This window comes from Equus przewalskii, chromosome 5, assembly GCF_037783145.1.
Source record: "Equus przewalskii isolate Varuska chromosome 5, EquPr2, whole genome shotgun sequence".
NCBI classification, from domain to species: domain Eukaryota; kingdom Metazoa; phylum Chordata; class Mammalia; order Perissodactyla; family Equidae; genus Equus; species Equus przewalskii.
The window spans coordinates 74,182,141-74,192,066 of NC_091835.1; the positions used below are offsets into that span (position 1 = coordinate 74,182,141).

Genomic DNA, 9,926 nt, shown 5'->3' on the forward strand with positions numbered 1-9,926 from the left:
TAATAGACCGAATATTCTATAATATTTCTGTTCTAAGAGAGATTATTGTGCAGTCTTTTGAAGGCAGGGTATGGGCTTCTTTGCAGTTTCTATGTTAGCCAGAGTGACACAGGCTTTATCTGCTCTTTTTAGGGCAGGCACATGGGGATCAATTTCCTGAAGAAGCTAAAGATGCCCTGTGGACCCTAGTTCAAAAGATGCAAATGAACCTCAATTGTTGACAACTTTGAGAACAAATTTTAAACATGTGGTTGAGGAGAGAAGGTGCAGGGAGACCATGATAAGGGTTCCGTGAGAGAATCTGCCCCAGCCATGAGGTTAGTGAAGTTGAGAACAATGTAGTGAGACTCTCGGGGATTGGTATGCCTGGCCTAGTCATTGTTCCTATTATTTCTCCCTTTAATAACCCAATTTGGCCAGTGCTAAAACTTGATGTAACTGAATGTCACTCCACAGTGTATTGCCCCAACCTTCACAATGTCACTTTACAGTGGATTTCCACAACCTTAATGCCATGCTATCCTTCAGTAAGATCTGCATTCTTAATATTACTGAAATTAATATTGAATCTAATCAGCTACTGGGAAATATTCTGCTGTTTTAGATTTGGCTAATATGTCCATTCTACACACAGTTCTCCAGCCTCTCAGAAGCAATTTGACTTCACCTTTGAAGGAACAATGTTTTTTCACTTGCCTCCCCATGAAATAGTTTAACAACCTGCCAATGCTCGTACATTTGCAGGCAAGATCTTAACTGCATCCAGCTTATTCTAGGAACACAGATATGACATTATTTTGAGAACACTCTGCTACAAGGAAATGTAAGGGATACACTCACGTGGGCTATACAAACACTTGTCACAGAACTTTCCAATCAGAGTTGGGCCATTGCATCCAGTAAAAGTCAAGGCCATGCTACTTCAGTAAAATTTCTGAACATTACTCATTGGCCCAAGGATGATTCATACCTGAATCAGTAAGCAACCAACTCTTCACTTTCATCAGCGTTTCCTAGTTTAAAGTAGACACAGCATTTACTGTGTTTACTCGGGTTTTAGAAGTGACATGTTCCTCATTTACAAATTTTATTTACCTCCATTATGCTGTTCCTCACAAAGTTTTGCTCACTTTGAATGGGCCACCCAACAACAAAAGACTCTAGAATCTGTTGAAATTGAAATAAAAAGACACAAACAGCAGTGTCCCACTCAGAGAGGCCTTCACTGTAGAGGCTTCAACAACCTCCTCTCATACCTTCAGGAGTCCCTGGATCGGCCATGATGCTCATAAATTGTTCATGGGTTTCTGGTGCAAGAAACTATCTTCCTTGGCTGCACCCCACACCATTAGGGTGGCAACTGTGGCTGCATACTGGGTCCTTCTTGAAATAAATGGTTTCACAAGTCCTGAACCTATGACTCTCTGCACCCTGTTGTCCATTATGCCTTGGATCATTATGCCCCAAACTTGGCATGGCCACAGACACCTCAATATTAAAATGAACATGCTGCTTTTACAGTCAAAACCGGGGCCTCTGGCATGTCCGACCTATAAGAGGAAGTGGTTTCCATGTCCTCAGTCCTTTGCTAGATGCAATGGTGCCTGAAGAGGTCACCCTCTCCCATATCCATTGGCCACCTGGGAGCCCTCTGGGGACAACTGAGTGATCAGGAAAGGGAGTTTGTATCCTTTTAGATGTCAGCACCAGCTTCATACACGATGGAGCCTGCTAAAGAGTTGCTGTATTCCATTCCCTAAAAGGGACATCCTTAATCAAGGATGAGACTCAAAGGAAGGTCAGCACAGTCATCTTAGCACAAGAGGATGTCCAGGCAAACAACTGGCCCCTTCTGCACATTTTTATAGGCTCTCTGACCATTATCAATGATATAGTCATCTGGTCTGACCAGTGGCAGCAGCAACAATTCCTTACCCAAAGTGTTCCCTCCTCTCCATTGGGGTAAAGAACTCTGGGTACTTCTTGCCTCACAGATACCAAAAATACCAATCAAGGCCACTTGTGTTCTTCATAAACTAAAATTCCGTTTTCAGAGACTTATTGCAATGAACAGGCTGATAAATTGGCTTAGACTTCTGAGACGCATACTGGCACAGCGTCAGATTTATCACCTATGGCAGCTGCATCTTCATCTACCTCAAAGCTTCAGGGAAGGAAGGAGTGGCCATTAATAAGATCATGTTGATGCTCACTACTTCAATTGCTCTTTTGCTAACCCACTTATTTATACCCTTCAAAACAAACAAGGGATGGAAGCCTTCAAAGACACAATAAAATGGATTGCATATCTCACCAAGAAGTAAGATGCTATTGACGTTTGAGGCTAAGTTGAATTTAAATCTGAATAACTCTTGAGCAACTTTTATGAACTTACCTAACATATTTCTTAGCATTCTATAGATTCATCAATCTAACCTTCCTTCAGGAACATTTTTGTCTTATAATCAGAAAACCAAAATCAAGTTACTTCGTTCTCCTTTTTGCTTATTTTGTGTAAAAGGATTCCTTCAATTAATGCATGCATCTGAGACTACATTCCCGAGATACCCAGTGTCTTGAATAGAAATGAAAATAAATAAAATCACATCTCTAGCCATACGGCTTCCTCATGATGTATATTCCAAATTCCAGAAACCAATTCTCACTTATTGGGAATACTTTAATATCTAGCCTGTAAAAATTCAAGAGTAACTAAAGATCATGTGCTGAAGCTCTAAAAGTTATCAAAACAAAATTGTGCACTCTAGAGCTCTCAATATTAAAAGTTTAGGGGAGTGACATCAACAAGATGGTGACATAGATCATCCCCAACTCAATTTCCCTCACACAAAGCCTAAAAATCAACTATCCATAGACTAGACACCATTGTGAAAATCTCAGAACCTGGGTTAGTGGCTGAAGCACATCCCTAGACCACTGAGACCCAGAAGGACTGCTTTACGAGGGTAAGAAGAGTGGTTTCACTTTAACTGCATCACCCGTCCCCAGGCTGGCACAACACTGCACCAAGATGGCCTCCCTGGGCTTACAGTTTCTTCAGCGGGAAAAAGAGAGCCCCAGGTGGACATCAGTCTTCACCAACACTGCAGAATACTTCCTGGAGGCCCACTTGAGTCTCACCTTATGAGGATTCCTGCAGGACACTGTGGGACTAGACTACCAGGGGTCAGATAGAGATGAAGGGAAGGGGTTTACAGCAACCGGTGCTCAGATCTTGGATGACCTTGTTCCTGATGGCAGTGGGGTCTGAGCAGAGATCCCAGCCAGTAGCTCTGTTCATCGGCCAAGCTGAGCTGATGGCCCTGTCTGGCCAGAGCCGGGTTGGCAGTTCTGCCTGATTGGTGTTCCTGACCAATGGGCTGTACCAGCCATGGAGCCTGTTTTACAGCCCTTCCTGGGCAGGGAAGCAAGTTCAATGCTCGGACAACTGCAGAGTATAAGTTCCAGTCCCACCCCATTGGGAAGTGTGGCTCTAGACATCCAGCAGCCAAGGCACATATCCTATGACTCGCTAGAAACGAAGCAAATTCATAGCCCTACTCAACTGCTGAGCATAGCCTCTAGTCCCACCCCATTGGGAAGCCTGTCACCAGATGCCTGGCAGCCATGGAGCACATTCTATGACCCACTCAGGCAGGGAAGCAATTTCAAAGTCCTGCCCAACTGCTGAGCAGATCCTCCAGTCCTGTACACACCATCAACACAGTCCTGGTCCGTACACACTTCCCAACCCCCTGCAGCGTACCCCGATGCCCCACTGCAGAGGCCCCCGCCTCTCTACCAATGCCCCCACAGTTCACCTGGTCCTCACACAGGCCCTGCCCCACAGAGGCCGACACACTCGCCTGCCTGTAGAGGATCAAGACACCCAGTCAATGCAGGCCAACAAGTAGCCTGTGGGCCTGCTGTTGGGCAGGTCGGTCCCCAGGGTGGGCTGCCTGCCCTGGCTGAACTGCATTAAGTATGTGCTCTAGTGGGTGTGGCAGACCCCTGGGCTAACAGGCCAGGAGAAGAACCTCAATGGCATCCACCAGGGTCTGTGTCAGCACACCTGAACCAGGTCGGAACAATGGCCCCCACCAATGTCTCAGTCTCTGGAGAGGTCTATCCTCTCACTGAGATGCCCCCAGAGCCCACCAGGTGAGTCTCTTTTCACCAAAGGACTGTCAGCCTTCTCTGGTGATTTTAGCTTGCTGAGATGGGTGAGTTTGTGCGTGAGCCCTTTAAGACCCAGGTCTTTTCGGCTTTCGTCTGATAGCTTTTCTGAGGGTTATCCTAGCTGCAGTTAATAGCCAGCACAGCCAGACAGTAAGACCCCCATCTCAGTTGTGCTGAGTCTGAGGGATGCTCATAGCGGTATCAGCCCCCACTCCGGAACTCATTCCTCCAGGGAAGGCTGTGTATGCTAGGGTGGCTCCCGCCTGGCCAGCTGAGAAACTCTTCCGCTCCTGAAGGTGGCTTTTTTCCTCTCCAGCAGGAATTTCTGCCTCTTCCACCTTAGTCAGGACTGTCCCTTGTTATGGGAGTTCTTTTTATCTGGTTTTCTATCCAGGGTAATTTTTCCAAAAATACTTGTAACCTGGTTGTGTTCATAGTAGGAGATGAGTTCAGAGTCTGCTTATGCCACCATCTTGGTGAGATCTCCATAAATAAATTGTTATATATTCATGTGATGAGAATGATCAAACTATAACTATATGAAACAACATGTATAAAGCTCACAAATATAATTTTGGATGCAAGAAACTTGGTATGATTCCATTTATATAAAGTTCAAAAAAAGTTGAAAACAATTAATGCAACTGTAAAGGTCAAAATTAATGTCACCTTGGGACAAGTAACTATTTTTGGGTATGGAGGGTGATTCATTGGTAATAATCTATCTCTTGTTCTGGCTCTGGTTACTTGGATGCTTTCACTGTTTGAGTAGAGCATATGAGTGTGTCCCGTAACAGAAATCATCAGAAGGCCCCAGCATTTAGACAATGTAAAGAGAATCAGATGATCATTTTATCACATGAATTTCTTTTTATTTATTTCTTTTTGCTGTAACTGATGCTATTATGATTTCATTTCTTATCTCTTTGGACCCTTCTCCATAAGAGCTGGTTAATATTTTTTCTTTTCTTTTTTTTTCTGTCAAAGTAAATTTCACTGTAGATTCATTAGTGGTTTGAATAGAGTCACCAAGGACATATTTTTTTTCACTTAATTATTCCCTGTGCAGTTAAGCAGATAAACCCAACAAAGCATATGCCATTTCTATTAATGGAAATTTATAGAGCAATCCATTTCTTTGCACAGAGAGGTCAGACCATCATCACTTCCACAGCTGGGAGAGTTGCTGTTATTTATTTGCCATTGTTTGTCCATTCTTCAGTCACAAAATTCAGGGAGATATTATTTGATAGTTTAAAGAGAGATAGGAACTCTCACCAGATTCCACTTCAGACTTGGTGCTGATAAGAGCAAAGTGTGCTATTCTCCATGCCGTTGCATATCACCTTGCACTTGCAGGCACCCTTGCTGGAAGAGCAACCTCTTTCCATACAGGTGTCTATAAACCCTATCACACTGTGGGAACTCTCCTCGGTAGAAATGATGCCTTCCCTAAGCACAAAGGGAAACAGCACTTAAGGTATTTTGTGGGAAATATCTTAAAGCATCACATAAAAGAAATTCATATTACAAATACTGTTTGTGACTAAGAAACATTTGAAAAGCTAACATTTTAATTAATTTGTGATTATTATAATTGACTAAGGATGAGCAATTGCCCCAAATCCTAAAATTACAGCTTTCCTGGAAGCACTTAAACTTTGGATCCAGTTGGACCTGGGTTAGATTCCAGCTCTGGCACTTCTGAGAACTACAATATTGCCCCACTCACTGGGAAGGGTAAGTGAGTAGGTAGGAAATGTGAGAAATAAAAGTAGGCAAGAGCTTCCTGGAAGGTTGTGAAATGATAGCTTCTTTGACATGAGCTTCGAAAGAAGCAACCCAGGGAGGCAGTCTTATAGGGAAATTCACAAGGATGGATTGTGATTTTTCAACTTTGAAAATATCCACACCTAATAGCCAAGTTTTAATTATTCCTCATGTCACGTTTAATCCTTGTTAAGTATTGATGCCGGATAATAACTGTTCTCTGGGGGCATAAGCATAGAGTCTGAGTCTATCATAGGGCCAGAGTGCTGAAGAGCAAAGAGGTGTCCTGAAGCAATGAGAGGGGCACCACTGGTTGGTGACATTCCCAAGGGCAGAGTCTTCAAAGAAAGGAATCATGGCAAATAAGTCAACTCTTTCCCCAACTGATCGTCTCCTTCCTCTGCCCATCTGGGCTTTATGTTATTAATGGAGCTGTCATGTAGCCTCAGAAGGCATTGGGAGCTGAAATATCTATGCATAAACTACAGAACCCCAATAAGGATCATGGAAGCCTAAGGACAGGATTCTGTTCTCTGGGAAAGACCTTCAGAACAGCCCATTTGTCAGTATTATGGGAAGGCTGGGGATGGGTGGGACGTTAGACAGCAGATGAATATTGAAACAGTAATTCAGGAAAGGAAACAAAACAGAGGCTGTTCAGACTGAAACATGGGAGGGACACAGACTCCAATTTTTCAGGGTATTATCAGAAAAGGGGAGCAAAGAAGAAGTTCTAGAGTATGGGACTCAGGAAATTTCATGGCAACTCTGTGCTACTGCTGTCAGCTTTCCCAAACAGTAAAGGCTTCTCTAGGGTGTGGAGGAGATTAAGGAATTATTTGAAGGGAACCAGTATTGCAAAGCATGGAAAATAATACAACTAAGCCACCAGTGGTACTATATGTAGTATATTACCACAGGGTACGAGAATGATTTGCTGATATGCTATCCCGACAGATGGGGGAAGAAAATTTTTATACAGATTTCTTTTTCATTAATATTTATGGATCTTCTACTCTGCATTGAGAACTGGGGATACCATAATGGCTGCCCTAATCTTGGGGGATGGTGATATCATTGTGGTATTTTCTATCTACTTTAAAATTGGTCCTGTAACTGGAGTGGAAATGAGACTTCAGATGTATATTTTCCGTAAATCATATTCTGGAGACCAAGGTAAAGCAGCGTCCAGGGAAATGAGGCAGGATGCAATCACTTCTACATCAGATTATTGACGATCAAGTAAAAGTTTAGAACTGTGCTTCTCCTGGTTTGCTTGGCTACTTTCTCTATACAACTTGTTGAAATATTACTTTTATATTCTATTCCTCAGATTCAAAGTTTGTGATTTATCGATACAGACTCATTGTATATCTGAAGACAGTGATGAAAAATCATTCCGCAATAACAAGATTCATCCTACTAGGATTAACAGATGACCCACGACTACAGGTTTTTCTTTCAGCATTTCTGTTTCTCACCTACATTTTCACTGTTACGAGAAATCTAATAATTATCCTCCTCACTCTGATGGACTCTCACCTTAAAACACCCATCTACTTTTTCCTTCGGAATTTCTCCATCTTAGAAATAATATTTACAACTATCTATGTTCCTCGATTCCTATACGGCATGACAACTGGGGACAAAAGTGTTACTTATCGTGCTTGTATCATCCAATTATTTTTCATCATCCTCATTGAGGAAACAGAATTTTTTCTTCTAACTGCATGTCCTATGACCGCTATGTGGCCATCCGCAAGGCCCTGCACTACAGCGCCATCATGAATGAAAGGGTTTGCACCATTCTTGTCCTTTGCTGTTGGCTGATTGGTTTATTGTCATCCTCCCACCACTTAGCCTGGGATTTCAGCTAGACTTTTGTAACTCCAACGTCATCGACCATTTTGGCTGTGATGCGTCTCTGCTTCTGAAGATTGTCTGTTCAGATACTCAATTTGTAGAGCAACTAGTTTTAATCATGGCTGTGCTGACCCTCATACTGACACTAGTTTGTGTAATTGTGTCCTATACTTACATCATCAAGACTATTTTAAGACTCCCTTCAGCTCAGCAAAGAAAAAAGGCTTTCTCCACCTGTTCTTCCCACACGATTGTAGTGTCCATCACATATGGAAGTTGCATCTTCATCTATATCAAACCAGCAAAGGAAGGAGTGGCCATTAACAAGGTGGTGTCATTGCTCAACACCTCAGTTATCCCTTTGATGAACCCTTTCATTTATAGTCTACGGAATAAGCAAGTCAAAGAAACCTTCAAGGACTCAGAAAAAAAGATGGCTTTTCTTTCAAAGAATTAAGAAACTAAAAAGATTTTTAAAAATAAATATATATATATTTCATTTTTTACTATGTGTTCTAATTCAAATCTGCAGTACAGTATTCAAGTAACAGTCTGATTTAACCACCACACTTTCTTTTCTATTACTCTTAGAACCACAGACTGAAGTAAGCACTATGGCCTTAATTCAAATAGAACTTCTTTCATAGTGGCTCGCTTTCATAATTCAGCATGAATATAGATTTCCAGAAGATCCAGACAAAACCTCATCATCCTTATGTCTGAAACACAAAAAGACAGTAACAAAAATTTCAGTTGTATTTTTGTCCATTCATTTCTTTAACAACTTTTTAAAGGCAAAAAATATTTGTCTCAGGGGCCGGCCCCGTGGCGGAGTGGTTAAGTTCTCATGCCCCGCTGCAGCTACCCAGGGTTCCGCCGGTTAGAATCCTGGGTGGGGGCAGGGCACTGCTCATCAGGCCACGCTGAGGCGGCATCCCACATGCCACAACTAGAAGGACCCACAACTAAAACTACACGACTATGTGCCAGGGGGCTTTGGGAGAAAAAGGAAAAATAAAATCTTTAAAAAAAAAAAAGAATCTTTAAAAAAAAAATTTGTCTCAGTATTCCTTCCTGGTCTAGCATCCACTATCTCAAGAACAATGGGTAGATGTAATTTGTTTCTCAATTTTTTTATAATGCAAACCACCCTACTCAGACTAAGATGGAACTACTTCATTACGCTAATTTGCTATTAAAGAGGCACTTTTTTTGGTGTTTTAAATTTTTTATTTTTAGTATTATAGCCCTCTACTTTTTCCAATTTTCTTGAGATGTAATTGACATATAACATTATTTAAGTAAAGTGTATAACATAATGATTTGATTTATGTATATACTGAGAAATGATTACCACAATAAGTTTAGTTAACATCCATCACCTCTCATAGTTACAATTCTTTTTCTTGTGATGAGAACTTTTTAAGATCTACTCACTTAGCAACTTTCAAATAAACAATACAGTATTGTTAACTATAGTCACCATGACGTACATAATACGCCTAGAACTTATTTATCTCATAACTGGAGGTTTGTACCTTTGGAGCACCTTCACCCATTTCTCCCACCCGTCACCTCTCACCACTGGCAATGACCAATCTGTTTTCTGTTCCTACGCACTTTGTTTTTTTAGATTCCACGTATAAGTGATATCATACAGTATTTGTCTTTTCCTGTCTGAATTATTTCATTTAGCATAATGCCCTCAAGGTCCATCTATGCTGTTGAGAAATGGCAAGATTTCCTTATTTTTTAAGACTGAATACTATATATATATATATAATGTAAAATACAAATATATAAAATATATAAATCATTGTATTTGTATATAATATGATTAATATTAATACAATATAAAGATATATAAACAATATAAAATATAAATAAAAATATTTGTGAGATATGTATATATATCACATTTCCTTTATGCATTCATCACTTGATGGACACTTAGGTTGTTTCCAGGTCTTGGCTATCAGGAATAATGCTGCAATAAACATAGGGATGCAGATGTCTTTGAGATAGTGATTTCATTTCCTTTAAGTATATACCAAGAAGAGGGATCACCGGATCATGTGATAGTTCTATTTTTAGTTATTTGAGGAATCTTCATA

The 9,926-nt window shown here is 41.1% G+C and overlaps 1 pseudogene; it reads left to right on the plus strand.

Moving 5' to 3' along the window:
- The first annotated feature begins 7,335 nt into the window (after nucleotides 1-7,335).
- Nucleotides 7,336-8,269, plus strand: LOC103562327 (olfactory receptor 6C2-like; annotated as a pseudogene).
- Nucleotides 8,270-9,926: the final 1,657 nt, after the last annotated feature.